Consider the following 16,717-nt stretch of genomic DNA (forward strand, 5'->3'; position numbering starts at 1 on the left):
ATATTATATTATTCTAGTGCTGCCTCAAGTCCACTGGTTGCCATTCAGTTTTGAGGTCCAATTCCAAGTATTGGTACTGACCTTTAAATCTCTAAGTTACTTAGGCCCAGTCTGCCGGAAGAAGTGCCTTCCCCTGCATGTTTCTGCCTGAGGGCAAAGATAATCTTTGTCAGCTCTGCTCCAGATGTTTCCATTCACAATGGTATGATGGGTGTCTTCCAGGGAAAGATGTCTCTGTCAGGAACTGACTTACTGAGCCAGACCTTTCATCATCTAGCCCAGTTTGCTAACACTGACTGGCAGTGGATTTCTAGGGTTTCAGGCAGCTGTTTTTGCTTCTCTACCTGGAGTTGCTTCTGCCGCTAAGCCACAATGATGGTCTGTATCAAGGGGCACATCTGGATAGACAGCTTGTGCAGTCAATCTGTTTTCTCCTCTTTAGACGTTTTGTGGTAAGATAAAATGTGGAAGGGATGGGAAAGCACAGGAGGGTTACAAACTGTTACTCCCAAATGTTTTATGAATGAGGCAGGACAAAGAAATCTCAAAGCATTGCATTCTGGTAACATGTCCAGTTCAATCCAATGCATATTTATGTAAAAATAAATCTTACTGTATTCAATAGGGTTTACTCCCAAGTAAGGGCAGATAAGATTCCAGCCTTGAAGAAAAATGTCACCAAATGCCTGTGTAATGATTCACAGCCATTAATTCTTTACCACTGATTATATTTGTGCACAGAAAGTTCATTATTTGAAACTGGTTTTTGCTTCTTCACACAGTTCCATTAAGAGGTTCCATTATTATGCTGCTTCAGTGTTCTAAAAAGATGATCCCTGATGGGTGAAAATGAAATCTGTGTCTTGAATAAATGCTACTAAATTGGAGAGGTTGGGGGAGAACAGGAAGCACAGTTGGTATGCTAAAAAAAGTGACTCACTTTGATTTCCTCCATTATTTGTTGTGAGACTCAAATGTTACTTTATTTTTTACTGTGTTATTCATCATTGTTTTGGAAGCTTAGCTCTTCAAGTGCTTTGTAAACCTATCAGTGATACAAGGTATTCTATATTTCTTGATTTCAGCTAGCCAAGCACCCCACGGCACAGCTAAAAGTGCACACTGCACAGTTCACTCCTGGCCCAAGCAGAGCTGAACAGACGGAGCTACAGTCACAAGGATGGATGGGGGATCAAAATGAGCAGACAGTAAAATGTCAGGTCAAGAACCTTCCTCTTCCTGTGTTAACAGGTTTCACATTCCACTCAAAATGGCCTCAGGCATCTTCGTTTCACCTTGGAATGGATGCCGGGTTGACAATGGATCAATCAGAACATGTGTGAATGGCATCACACCAAGGGGGGGGGGGTGGTTCGGCAAAGTGGAACATGGGGCAAAATCAGCATGAGGCTTGCAGGAAGGCAGCTCCCCACCATGTGATCAGGTGACTCCTTTCAGTGGATTGAGGACTTTCCCATACCATATGCATGAGCAGCTGTCCTTGGGTATCACAATGGGCTACATTTAGGCAAGCCATAGATTCAGCTTTATGTTCTGTAGGCAAGCCATAGATTTCAGATTGACGTTCGGTATTCAGCTGGGGTACTACAACCTGTACTGCTTCTCTGGGCTACTTTCTAATTCATGGGTGTCCTGGCGTGCCATAAGAAGTTTTCTGCCTGTGCTGCTGGGAAAGCCAACTAGCAAGCACTGGATGCCTGAACAAATCTTGGGTCACTGGGTTATTTCCCTTTAATCAGACATATGGTTTTGTTCATGTAAAAATAAGTATGATTTATTTTTTCTTGAGTTGTATGATTTCAAGATGACTAGACCTTGTGTAGCAATCAGATCCCACCGTGACTGTTTTAAAGCCCCTCTCCATTGTATGCCTATTGGTTAAATCAGGGGTGGTGAGACTTCAGGCCTGGTTTTCTTTTCTAACTGGAACCCTTAAGATTTGCCAAATGGAGCCACATGTGAAAGACATACAGGGCAGCCCGTCAGGTCAGCAAGTGATATTGGTCATGCACTAGACCAGGAGTAGGGAACCTCAGATGCAGTCTTCCTGTGATCCCAAACGAGCCCAGCAGGGTTCCCCAGAGGACCATGTCCCCTTCCCTTGAACCCTTCCCCTCTCACAAACCACCGATCATTTGGGTTTCCTGGGCTTGCCCATCTTAAAGCTGAACCACTGGCAGCAAGAGTTTTAAAATAAATGTTCTGGCATTTGGGGGTCCTGCCTGTCTTTGGCTCAAGCCTTTCCCCTTTGTTCCCATTCACCTCTGGAATGTGGGTCCTGAAAGCGTCTTCAAAATGGAATTTGGTCCCCGAGCTGCAAGATGTTTCCCATCCTTGTGCTAGAAGGCCTTGGCATGAATGTGATGTACCAGTGATTACTGTTTATGTTGCAAACTGATTCCTGCCCAAAGTGCAAAAGAGAATTTGTCTCCAGTAGCACAACTGAGCTGAACCCACAGTCCTTTTGCACAAATATGTACATGTTTTACCCAAAACTTTCTTCATTTAAGTAGTCTCATTTGATGCAAAAAGTCATTTTCGTTTTGCTAAACATAATTGTTATTTATGTATTTAAAATACTTATACCCCATCCTATACGCAAAAGCGTCTCAGGGTGGCTTACACAGATCAAAACAAACAATTCAACAAGTTAACAACAATCAAATAAATATTTAAATATGCACATAAAACCAATAACATTTCACAAATGAAGGAAAGTCAAAACCAAATCAAAATCAAGAACAAAAGCAAAATCACAAAACCAAAAAGCAACTGTGAAGTTAAAACCTGATTAAAATTCCTAACATTTAGAATGATGGGCAAATAAAAAGGTTTTCACCTGACTGCGAAAAGAATATAAAGTCGGTGCCAGGCGACCCTTTCTGGGGAGTGCATTCCATAGTCTGGGCGCCACCGCCACCCTTAAACAGAAATACTTGCAACTCACCCAGAGATCTAACCAGTAGCTCTTCTGCCCACCCTGGTGCTACATTTCCATTCGAACGCTCTTTTCTTACATAAGGTCATAAGAAGAGCACTGCTGTTTCAGATCAAAAGCTTATTTAGTATTGAATCCTGATCTCCACAAGGTCCAATAGGGATGGAAGAAACAGCAAGGTTCATCATCGGCAAAGCTCATGTCCACTTTGACTTTTGGCCCCTCCCATTCCCACACACAGGGTTTTATTGCTGCTGCTGTAGTGCTGGTGTTTTTTTTAAATCCCACATCCAAAAATGTATCTTTCCCCCATCGATTAAACAGTTAAAATTACTCCCGCCCCTGCAAAAAAGCTGTGTGTTTTTAAAGTGCACATTTTGCAACTGCAATGGCAGACTCAGAAATATGCAAGGCCACATTCGTGTGCTTACCTTCATCAACAGGACAAGTTTGTGTCAAAACTTGGGAAGTCCACAAACTTGAGAACAACAGCAACCCCCCCCCCACACACACACACCCTGTCTCACAAGTGGTATACAACAGCATACTGCCTCTGATACTGCAGGTAATATATAGCCATCAGGTAATATATAGCCAAGCTTTGATAACCTGAAGTTGTTGAATCCACTTTTAAGGCTGTTTGTGAATGACCATTACTTAGCAAAAGTGAAGTAAGCAAAAACCAACTGGCACTTCTTGATCGCATTGCTATCCATCCCCTTTTCTTTGACGTACCTCACTGCCTTCAGAAGTCGCTTACTGTAAGTGGGCAATCAGTGCCTGCTAGCCTTGCTGGCTAGGTGTGTCCTCCTTAACCGGAGGCGACATCTATTGCTGAAGAGCTTGGGCAGGAGAAGGTCTTACACCCAACCTGCTTGAGGGATCCTGTGAGCAGCTTGTTTGCCACTGTGTGTATGGAGTGCTGGACAAGGTGGACCTTTGCTCTGATCCAGTGTGGCTTTTCTTATGTTCTTATGAGTTGCATGCACTCCATCTGTGTATAATTCCAATGCCACATGAGGTCAGGTTAAATACACCTGTTTCTGGAAGGCCCCAGATGCTGTCAGAGAGCATATCTAAACAAACAGCATCGTGAAGACCAAGAAACTATCAAAACAACTCCTGGACAAAGTTGTGCAGAAGTACCAATCAGGGTTGGGTTATAAAAGAAAATCAGATTATGAACATCCCTGGAGCACTGTTAACTGCGTTATTAAAAAATGGAAAGAACTGCAAAGCTGCTTAGAGAAGGCCATCCATCAAAGTTGCAGGACAAGAGTTAGCACAGGAACTAAGTGGCCAGTGGTAATTCTGAAAGTGCATGGCTGAGGTGAGAAAAGACATCCACAGGAAAGCTATCACCCAGACACTCTGTGAAGCTGGACTATGTTATTGTTGTTTTGCATTTACAGTGGTACCTTGGCTCACGAACTTAATTCATTCCAGGACTCAGGTCATGAACCAAATTGGTTGTGAGCCAAGTCACATTTCCCCCTAAGGTTCAATGTAAATAAGGTTAATCCATTCTGTAACTATTTTTTTTTTTAATCAGAAAAATGTGGAGCAAAGTGACAAAGAACAACAAAGATCGTGGTCATCTCCCCCACCCTGAGCAGGAGCGTGGCCACTTCCCCACCCCACCCCAGAACGACCGGGATCACGCCTGTCATCCCTGCATGCGCCCATCATCCTGGCATGCTGCAGGGGGAAAGACAGGCGTGAACGCGGGCGCACTGGGAGGGGGGTGAGATGGGCAGGAACATGAGTGCACTTGGTAGGGGAGATGGGTGTGATCATGCCATGGCGTGGGGGAAGATGGCCAAGATCGTGGTTGTGCTCGTGCAGGAAAGCCGGGCACAATCACAGGCGCGCTCATGCGGGAAAGACTGGCATGATCTTGGCCATCTCCCCCCCACCACCCGCCTCCAGCACAATCATGGCCATCTCCCCACTCGGGGTGGGGGAGATGGCCACAATCGCGGTTGCCACCCAATGTGGAGTTCACGACCTGAGTAAATATTTTTATGAAATGTTTGTTTGCAATCCGTTTTGGTCATGAACTGAGGCGTTCGCAAGCCGAGGTACCACTGTATTCTGTTTCCTCTTGTGATGAACTCAAAAAGGCTTTCATGGTTGTATTTTATCCTCATAACAGCAACCCTGTGAAGTAGGTTGGTCTGAGAATGAGTGGCTGGCCCAAAGGCACGCAGTGAGCGTCATGGCTGAATGGGGACTAGAACCCATATCTCCTGGATCCCCAGTCAGCACTCTAACAAGCAACACCACGGAGGCTCCTTATGGAAGAAAGATGCGAAGAAAGCCCTTGCTGAAACAAACCCATTTCAAAGCCCTTTTGTTGCTTCTAAAAAGGCATGTGGGAGACACAGCAAATATGTGGGAGAAGACCAAACTTGCTGCAAAATGCTATTTGTGGTGCAAAGCCAACATAGCTCATAGTCCAGAGAACACCAAAAGTGCTTCTACCAAGTATAGACTCAGGGACTGAATATATATGCAATCCACAAGTGCCAGGTTGTTTTTGTTTACTGTTTCTGCTGCAATAAAAATATTTTTGTACCTTCACCATGTTGGGTATCTTGTGTACATAAAGTGGTAACGATGCTAATTAAATGCATTTCAGTTTCAGAGTGTAAATGTAGAAAAGTCAATGAAAGCAAATACTACTGCAACACAGAATACTTTAACCTGCATATCCTTTTTCTGCATATTCTGCACTCAAAATGTTTTACAACAGATGATAAATACATTAGCAATAGCATGTCAAGCAACTCTAGTAGCTATTATTTAAAAATTCAATAATTGCTCAAAATTATCAAGTTACAGAACACTTTCAATCATGATTGCCACACAAAAATACTGTATTCTTCACCACAATTAAATATACTGGAATAGACAATACTAAATCAGCATTAACTAAATGACAAATTGACATTTACTTATCCCAGCTAGCAAAAGAAACTATGGAATGGACACTGAGGGTGCTTCCAGACAGGGTTACTAGCACTACCAATCAAAAAGCATCCTGTAGCTATTCTGTCTTGTTTTTTAAGATGCAGTTCTGTGTATATTTAGACAGATGGGTGGCTGGGGCATGCTGGGAGTTGTAGGTCTTTTCTATGTGTAAACATGCATAATCCACTTTATGGATTGCACCATTGATTTTTTGTATGTTAAAAAAGGAAGAAGCAACAAACAGCACAAGCGAATTATAAATAGAAGGGGGCATCATTTCTCCACCTGATAAAATTCTGTGAATGAGGCAGAGTGATTGTAATATACAAGCCTTGTCTGGAGGTACCCTGAGATAAAATACCCCATGTTAAGATCTATATTTTGCAGCCTAATCCTTATTTATTCATTATTCACATTTGCACACCACTTTCCACAGAGGTATCAAAGCAGTGAAGAATGAAACGTAGTAAGATCAATGTAAAAATAAGATATAATAAGACATAACAACAGCTAAAATGGCACAAGATATGAAGGCCAGTCAGCAGTGGAACTGAACCCTCTGTCTGTGCGCCACACCATCGCTGGCTGGGTCATACTTTGGGGAAAGTTTGTGTGAAAACACGGGCCATCAGGAGATAGCGGAACGTCATTTCTGTGGGGTCCTGCCTAATGCAAGTTGGAAAGAGTAGGCGCTTCAATGGCTTCAACGCTTTGCTTTTTAAGAGGTGTTACAGACTCCCCCAGTGGCCAACTTTTATATCTGTTCCCTGGAGTTCCTTGTGCTTTTGTAGAACGGCTTCCTTGCTCAGAGGCAGCCTGTCCTTCTGCAGAAAATTCAGTTGCAAGGGACTGCTTGGATCCGCTTAGTTATTCTTTGGGATCTGCCTTACAAGAGTATCTACCTCCACTTATATACTGCTTGAATGTTTATAAACAGAACTGCAAATATAATGAAAACTCTAGAAGTCTTCCATGAGTTTTCATTCAAGGTAGAATAAGCAGCTGGGATGTCTAACTTGCCAAAGTGAGGTGCATCCAATCTTACCAAAATGTGATAGGCTGTAGTAGCAGCAGAAGGTGGTCCTAACAGTAACCTGATTGATGTACGCTGTGAACATAAATAGGTAAAAGTGGCTCTCTTTCATGGCACCAGCAGAGGAAAGAAGCAACACCAAGCTAAATGTGGCCGTCAGCTGTGGATGCGCCAATCTGCCTGGCTCTACAGAAACAAGGTAAATGAAGCAATTGTTTGTACACAATACCCTAACCATCATTTGTTAAAGAAAGGATGTAAAAATTAATGACTAAGCCTTAAAAGATTTCTAGGATACAGTCCTAGGCATATTTGGGCAGAATTGAAGGAGTTTTTTCTGTCTAAACACTCATAGGATTGTGCCTTTTCTTTTGCCAATTTTTGAAAATATTTTGTTCATATAAGTACTAAAAGCTTTTTTTATGGCAACTGAGACTCTCGTGATTCTAAATAGGCATACTGATTTACAATAATTCTTATGCAGTCATTCTCAATAAAAATGCATTTAAATGAAGTGTACATCTTTTTCATAGGCAGTATAAATGAAAGCTAAATTGAAATAATGAAATTCAGAATTAATTAGTCAAGTACAGTCTGGAAAGAGATCACATTTGGAAGTGCTAATTGCTTTTAGCATTCTGAAGAAAACAAATAAAATGTCATAATGGTCCACATATGCAGTATGCCCATGTTCTGGGCCTTTGCCACAGAATTCCTAACTTCATCTTGCAATCCTGTGCCCACTTACCTGGAAGTAAAGCCTATTGAATTCTGTGGGACTTGCCTGAATAGACAAAGGGCAGCACTGCAAGTGTGTATGTATCCTGTAGTGTTTGATGTTGTAGGTCATCAAGCCATCCTTGAGTCATGGCAAATGAATGCCTTCCAAGCTGTTCTACCTGTGTACTGTAGATGTAGGAAAAGCCACATCAGAAATCCAAGGGCAACGTGGTCAAAAGAAATAAAAAGACCTTCCTATGTTCCCTCCTATGCACATTTACCAAGCACTCTAGCTTTGTATTCGCAGGTCCATGTATGCATTCATTCATTAATGCTTGCATGCATTCATCCAATGTGTATCTTTTTGCGAAAAATGGCCCTCGGTGTTACATCCATCCTAGCAGATCCAACATCACTGTAGAGCTGGAAATAGACAATATTTTGGCCTAAGTGTGCAAACTAGCATGATAGTGTCCCTTATTCCACTCTCTTCCCAAAGTTATCTTGGACAGGATTTTCCCCCCAAAACTGCAGAATCAGAAATGGCCACAGAATTCTGATGACCTTTTCCATAGTGTTATAATTGCCAGGTGACGATAATGCTGTCAGACTAGTGACTCAGCATGGTTGGTCAGTGCTTCAGCAACAGGAGATAGAAGAGATCTCGATCGCTGGAGCAGGGCTGGCCTAGGACATTTTGCGGCCTGAGATGAAGGACAAGGTGGGCCTCCACCATGTCATGCACAGCAGCTGATGCTGCTTTCCACACCAATGACCAGGCAAAATCCTCCTGAGGGCAGCAGGCTGGCACACCACCCATAGCCAGTCATCCACCAACACCTTCCCAATGCCCCCCACTGTGCCTAACGCATGGGGGCATCCCACAGGCCACATGTACCTCCTGCCGTCTCCTGGAAGAACATTAGACAACTGCTCTAGAAGGATGCCATGGTAGATGGTACTGAAAGTTGCTGAGAAACCCAACAGAACCAACAAGGTTGCCGTTCCCACTTCTCTCTCAGGTCCAGGTTAAGGTTTTTCAGGAGTCACCTGATTACTGCCTCTTTTAATTAAGGTGGCATTGCCTTCTTCTCATAAAAAGGAATGGACAACTTCACAGACAATAGCAGCCATCCCCTCCTTATTAGATGTAATAAACCTAGACAGGAAAAAGACGGTCAAGCTTGTCCAAGCACCAGGTCAGCATCTTTATACTTCAACAACTAAAATTCATCCATTACAATTGAACCAGACAATGCTCTGGATATTTCTCTTAATGGACCTGCCCAATGGAGGAGTGCAAGTGGTACCAGATATAAGCAATTTAACTTGTGATTTTTTCACCGCAAGCTGCTGGTGGTGACTCAATTCCCACATAGGGTCAGAGTGTAACAACCCTTTCATTACCTGAAACAGCTCTACAATGGAGGTGGAAAAGAACTTGTCACCCCTGTTGCCACATAGAATCATAGAAGAGTTGAAAGATGCCATAAGGCCCTTGGATTATAGTAGGCTTAACAATTTAATAGCATGTTTGGTGCAACACTGATGGTAGGATTCAGAGTAATTCTTGCAGGAAAGTACTTTGGAACAGGAATAGCCTTATTTTTAGGAGTCACTCCAGATATTAGTCTTGCAGTTGGAAGAATACTTCGATGCACAGACTGTCCTTTCCACAAGTGACCTGGCTCTGTGATAAAGCTAACATTAATCTATATTTAATGGCTGCATATGACTCCGTAAATAAAAATAAAGTGGCCCAGCCAAAAATCTCATTTTAAAAGGAAGCTTGAGTCTTGACAGTTGTTGAAGCTCTATGTTCTCATAAATGGAGTGGTTCATACATTTCCACTTTCTGGGGCACATAATCTTGGAAGAGGATACCGAGAACAGTCAGGTCTAAACCAAAACAAAAAAGAAAACCCCTAGAGAATCCAACAAGGAAGGGGGCAATCTACACACCATCCCCTTTCTCCAGCCAAGATCTCTTTACAGCTTCATTTTTCACTTGACAGCTTACTGTTTGACAAATGAGAAGCAACAAATTAACCTATTTATAGCTGAGCTCTGTCAGTGTTCATGAATGGTGTTTTGGCAGGAGGCGACATACCGGCAATGCTATGTATTCGGAATAATTGAAGTTACTTACACAACTCGGAACTACATAAAAATGATCATGATGTAAAAATTTGTGCATACCTTAGGCACTTTGAAGGGGCTGTCAGTGATCATCATTTCAGAGAACATGAACAGTTATCTCAAAAAAAAAAAATCTAAAAAGTGAAAAGTGAAAAAAGCCATAGTGACTGCAAAAGGCCATTAAGTGTGGGGAGGGGAACAAGATGGGTCTTGCTATGGAGTTCCCAGGGATACTATGGGAAGACCAAAGGGAAAGGAGAGGGGAGACATCATACAATTTGCTGGATCATCCACTGGGTGCATTGTGGGTTATTTTATGAACCCACACAGCATCATTATTCACAGGGTTTATTGCCATGTCATGTGAACTCACCCACTGATGGTATATTTTGGAATGCATTGTGCATTGTGACTCACCTTGGGAAGACTATACTCTTGAAACTCTTGGACTATACTCTTATACTCTTGTATAAGGAAGAATTAAAATTTATAGTTCACTCTATCCAAAACTGATACTAAAGCTAGAAGAAAAGGAGGAAGAGGAAGAACAAGAAGATGACACAGAAGTAGTAGTAGTGGTTGCATGTGCATGTATGCATGGAGCAATGTGTCAGAGCCAATTCCCTGTGCGCCTACCCTATGCGCCTCTGTCATATGTATGAACAATAGCACTGGTTGCATAGATCTTTTGTCCCAGCAGTTAGGAAAGGCTTGTAGTTGTGATAGTCAAACTCGGCTAAAGCTGTGTAGGACAGCATCATGACCAAGCAGCTTTAGCAGGTATGTATGGAAGGGGAGATTGATCTAGATTAACTTTTAAAGAAGGGCTTTGTAAGAGCAGTTCAGCATTGGTAGAATGTATCTAGACAGTATGGAGTTCCTTGTATGGATCGTTGTCAAAGAAAGGTAAAATCTAAAACTGATGACTCAGATTTAAGTTATCCTGCTTTGGTCTGAAAGTGGAGGGGTATTGGCTCAGAGAGCCTTTCAGTTCTACTATATTACAAAGTTAACAAATTGAATGGTGGAAAGTGAAAGTTAATTGGCATCACCACCCAAAGTCTCTTGGAACCTTCACTAAGGAATATGCAAGTTCTTCTGTGTTGGTATTATCATACTAGTCTCATTTATCATATCAATCACGTTTTTCCTGTGCACAGAAGGGAGAAAAGCATCATAATGACATCAATTCCAACAGCTGAAGCACAAAAAGGTCCTTCCATATGCCCGCTGTGCACTCCCACACTTGCCAGAAGTGAATGTGAAAATGCTTTAAATGAGCTTGCACCAGTCAATCTCTGTGTAAAATTAATCAAGAGAAACATTCTGTGACATATAGCAAAATGTTGGGTTCTTCTTACATGCAAATCAGTTGGCGCATGAGATTAATCATAAGGCATTCTCTGTGATGCAGACCAGTGTAGAAATCTGCCGTGTGACGTGAGGCCAGGTGTCCTCATAAACATATGCATGACAAATCCTAGGGCCCATCTCCAAACATGCAAAAACCAGTGGCCTCCACCAAAGGAGTGTCAACCATTTGTCTTGTACAAGCAAATGCTAAAACTAATTTTAGGTTCTGCCTACAGATAAAGTTGTAAACAAAAATTGAGGCCAAATTCTTACAACCAAGAGTTTTAAATGTGCTATAAATATGAATATACTAGTTTTGAGAATGAAGTTCCTCACAGAAAAAATAATCTTCACAAATGGGTCAAATCAGGGCATAATCAAGTGGTAGTCTGGGTACAAGTTGAACTACTGACAGATTTATTTAAAAAGTAAATTTTCTGTCAATGTAACAAAAACAGTTAAGAGAACTCTTTCCTTCTTGTTTATAATCAAGGTCATAGCAGAGAGAAAATGCCCATAATATTTCAAAAGTAAAAATAGATGAACAAAAACAAATCAAACAAAATGACTACAAATTTGGATGAGGCAGAGCAATCCTATAGCCCTAGATAGTGTTTGGAGGGCCATAAAATATTCTGGAATCCTAACTACAAGTTCAGAAAACAGCTCTGAGCTCAGATCAAACTCTGCATTTGGGGCACCTGAACTGCGCAAAGCTCATAAGAGTACGCTTGGAGAAGCATTATGGAGGATTATGGGCATTCCTATTGGATTGTGCATTAACAAACTAAAATTGATAAACTTCTATATTAATAATTTCCAAAAGCATCTGTTGATCCAACCAAAATTAAACATGTGAGGCTAAAATTTAAGAATTTAAAGAATCAAATGTGTCTAGTATAACTTTTACCTCTGTCATATTAAATTGCCATCAGGACAGTCGTGCCTCTTTTCAAAATATGTATATCCTCAGTGTGCCTGTTAGGAAGCTGAACAGTTTGATCTAATTTTTAGCAAGCCAACAAATATATATTTTTAATTCTCATAAGATATCTTCCTGAAAGGCTATCTGAACTGTGCTTGTCTCTTTGAAACTTCTGTAGACCAAACACACCATTTCTTAAAGGCTGAGCCAGCGTATTTCTGCTGGCAGAATTACTGAAAATATGGAGCTGCATATGGTGCTGAAAGTAAGGCGCTGTGTGCCACCCCCACAAGGTTGTTGTTCCCAGAAGGCTCTATCGCCAATAGCTCATCCAGTTGCCAAAAATTTTCACTTTCCTGAATGTTTAATTCCAGCAACACATTTCTATTTGTTTAAATATTTTACTTATTAAATGATTTGGGCTTTGCCTTGGGACCAAAAAGACCCCCAAGATGGCATACATGTTAAACCTAAGACAGTATCATAACAACCAAATAAAAAATTGAACCAGCAAGTCACAACTGGCCCGGAAAGAACTGGCCCACCTGCATCTTCAAAGTCTGGTAAAGGGTGCAAGGGGGGGGGGGGGGGGGGACACTGGAATCACCAGGATATGCCTTCTCCTGAGGATTGTCCAACCTCCATCCTTCCCCTTTCAAAGCACCTGAGCTAGACAGCTGAAAAGAGCCATTTTGCTAAAATGCAGCACAGGAGGGGCAGGGCTGCAGAGACTGTCTCCATTGCTTCTTCCACATGGCACTGGATGCTCGTAAGTCTCCCAATTAATTAGAAATGATATCATAAATCTCATAAGCCTCCAAATGAGCCAAGCACCATGTTCCAACCATCTACTTTTCCTGCTGCTGGGACACATTACAGCGTCTCCGAAAAAAGGTCTCAAGGGTTTAAGGGAAGAAGAGGTCCTCTGATAACCTGGCGCCAAACTGCTTGGGACTTTATAGGCAAAACAGCTTTTCAAACTGTGTTCAGAAACAGAGCCAGCACAGTTGATTGCAGTCATATGGTCAGCAAAAAATGCACCCAGAAGGAATATGTTGTCTTGTTTTTCATCAGCTACAGTTTCCAAACACTTTCAAGAGCACATGACAATGGTCTTAACAGGAGAGGACAAGGCATGGATTACTGTGGCAAAGTCCACCTTCTTTAGGTAAGAGTACAATGTGTGCATTAGCCAAAGCTGGGCAAAGGGACTCCTGGTCACAGCCGCCACCTGATCCTAGTCTAGGAGTACCCCAAGCTGCAAACCTGATTTCTGTCCTCATTCAGCTTAAGCTTGCTCTGCTTGGGGAATATGGGAGAAGTCCCCTGTAATGGGGATACTGTGAAGAACTCTTAATGAACATTTTTGGAGGCACAGGATAGAATTTTTGGGAGAAATGAAACATCAACTGGTCTTGTGAAAACTAGGAATATATATGCCTATGTAGAAGTGTGTGAAGTGTGTGTGTGTCCCTAGAGATCCTGTCTGAGAAAACTTGGTTGAGAGGTGGGAGGGGGAATGGTTTACACCTATAGGGAAGAAATGGTTGATCAGTATAGCTGCAGCTATTTGAGCATTTGGAGTGGCATGTCAAAGGCAACCCACAGTGATAAAATGTTATCTGTCTTTGTAGTGGCCAATGCAATGAGGCACTCATAAAAATAAGCACCCAGCTACAGGAACCCTCCACCTATCCTATGTGTTCTTGGCAAGTGCCAGGCAAAACAGGAGAGGAGGATGATATCAGCTCCTGTTGCCCCTGAAAACAAGCAGCTTGGTAGGTGTATGAGTCTGTTTGACTTATGCACTGGTGCTGCATGGAGATATACATCAAAAAGGGCCTTTCCATGGCAGCTGAGAGGGGCAGGGAGAGGTGGAAAGTATATGTGGTTGTGTTTCCCAACCTAAGGTGATAAGAGTGACTATGGCCTTGGAGGGCTGACTCTCCTATGGTTCCTGGGATGCTGTCCCAGGGACCATTAGATTGCTGTTTTAGGCTTAGATTAGTCTCACTGTATAGTCTATAGATCATATGGCTTACATTTTCTGATCCATATTGCCAGCTGATTGTCTATGTCCAAGCATCTGCTGCAGGTTGCTAAAAATGACATTTACTATTACCAAAGCAGGTTGGCAGTTCATTTCTACAGCACCATAAACTTCAAAAATCTGGATTATATTACAGCAACATTTTATAACACTTTTAGCCCCAGCAGTTTCTGACTAAAAACATGTTTGTGATTTGACTTTGTTCACTGACATAAATTCTTCCGCTTTGTCTCATTGAAATGCACAGAGCAGAATCCTTTGTGACACAATGGAGAGAGTAACGACCTTAAAATGAATCCCAGAAGCAGGGTAGTCTTTTGTACATAAGGGCTACTAGTGGGCATCTTGATCATGGCATTTATTAAACTGAAGCATTTGCTTTAAAAGCAGAGTTCAAATACTTTGGGATGAAATTAACAACACATAAATACAATGCCTTGCAGGCAGACCCTACTCCACACCCATTTCTTTAAAAAATAATAATACTAAAAACATAAAATCAAAAGGCAATAGCTTGCAATGGAATTGCCCTGCTCGCACTCTACACTTTGATCGCTTTCACAACACGGAATGGACTTGCCCCACACTTAGAGTCAATTGATCACAGATGAAGAACATACAAAAGAACACATCACGCATGCAATGAGGAGGCACACAGGGACAAGCTGTTACGAACTGAAGACAGAAGCTTTACGTGCATCAGGAAGGGTTTAATCCAGTACTGGCAGAGGGATCCTTTGCATGTTTGACACATGTGTAACTGATCTTATGCATGTTTACTCAGCAGTAAGCTATACTGAGTTCAAGAGTATTTATTCCCTAATAAGTTTGCATAGAATTGTAGTCCTAGCCACCAGAGGTTTTCAAAACCATGGTGTGCTTGTTTTGTTGCTTGACAGGGGTAAAGGGTGGTCGAGGGACATTACCCTCACTGTGATCCAGTTGGAAATGAATTGTGTTCAGATGGCAGGAGCTCATCTGTCCACAATGCTGAGAACTGCATTATCTGTGATAAAGGTCTGTGTGATATTAGGACTATACAGAACACAGTCTCCTTGCATGGAGAAAAATAGGAAATGTCTTCTCTACCTAAATACATGCTGAAACTACTGGGTCTGCCACCTTCCTTCCCCCTCCATAAGGACATATGAAAAGCTATGCTGGATCAAACCAAAGATCCCTCTAGTCTAGCACTCCATACACATGGTGGCAAACCAGCTGCCCGATGAAACTCTCAAGCAGGGTGGGACCCCTTCTTGCCCAAGCTCCTCAGCAACTGGCGTGTCCATGGCCTGTTAGGAACCGGGCCGCACAGCAGGACTCTAATATTGAACGATCCAGAGTTCGAATGTTAGAATTGAGATAAGATCGCCCTGCAGTTCGAACGATGCTTCTAAGTTCGAACTGCAGGCTGAAAAAAAGTGGGTCTCAGAGAAACCGTCATCAGTTGTGTGCCCAAGTTGAAAAAAAACACATTACAGTAAAAGACACATTGCCTCTATGTCCTGAACCAATTTGTCCTGTCTTGAATCCATTCATCTTGAAACAATTCAGGATATTGAAGCAGCCACTACAGTGCAACTAAAGAGACTCAAAAACGATGGGTAAATGTGTTCGAAGTGAGGAGAAGCATTTTGAGAGGAATTAATGAGAATGTATCTTTTACTGTAATGTTTAAGCATTCGCCATATTGTTTGAGCACACCTTTTACTGTATATAACCTCAAACCTAATTTGTTTCAGAAGGCCATATTTGCTTTTTAAATTTATTGAAATGGGTATTGTTTAGGGTCTGGGAACGGATTAATTCACTTTCCATTATTTCTAATAGGGAGAATTGATTCAGACTTCGAATGATTCAGAGTTCAAATGGCCTCCTGAAACAAATCAAGTTTGAACTATGAGACACCACTGTAATGCGCTTGAATCATCTTGAAATCATCCTCCCCTCCAATCCGTGGAAAAATTGCCTTCCACGAAACCAGTCCCTTGTGCCAAAAACATGGAGGACTGCTGGTCTAGACAGCCAGAAGATAGGTCGAAGTTCTAGCTCAGAAATACCTTCCAATGTTGGAGCCAGAGAACCCTTCACCCACCCTCACAGGAGGTGTGGTTCTTTTTACATGGCCTTTTTACATGGCCTGCTGCCCCCAAGTCTTAAGTCCAACGTTGGAGTCAGTGTTAGCAGGGCGAGGGGAGGAATGAGGCTTTACTGGAATATAAGGAATGCTGGTGGTGCCTCAACCCTTCCTCCCTGCAAGCAGGGCCAAAATCAGGAACCTATGTCTGCTGCAGGGTGGGAGAAGCACCAAGGTAGTCTTTGCCTCCATCTTTTTCTTGCCCTCATTTGGAAACCCACAATCCTCCAAATTGCCTTGGATAGTATTCTGCCTTGTATTTCCTATACATTCAGGCAGTTGAAAATGCCCGTATGTATACTAGCATCATTAAGATGCAAAACTAATAATCGTTAGCCTGCATGTGTAACATTTAGACACTGGCTGTGGTGTACTGTGATTGCGTGCTGACTTAAATCCTATTTCGAAAGCAGTAGTTCCACTGTGAA

The sequence above is a fragment of the Varanus komodoensis genome, unplaced genomic scaffold, assembly GCF_004798865.1.
Source record: "Varanus komodoensis strain SLA01 unplaced genomic scaffold, ASM479886v1 scaffold16, whole genome shotgun sequence".
Taxonomy (NCBI): Eukaryota; Metazoa; Chordata; class Lepidosauria; order Squamata; family Varanidae; genus Varanus; species Varanus komodoensis.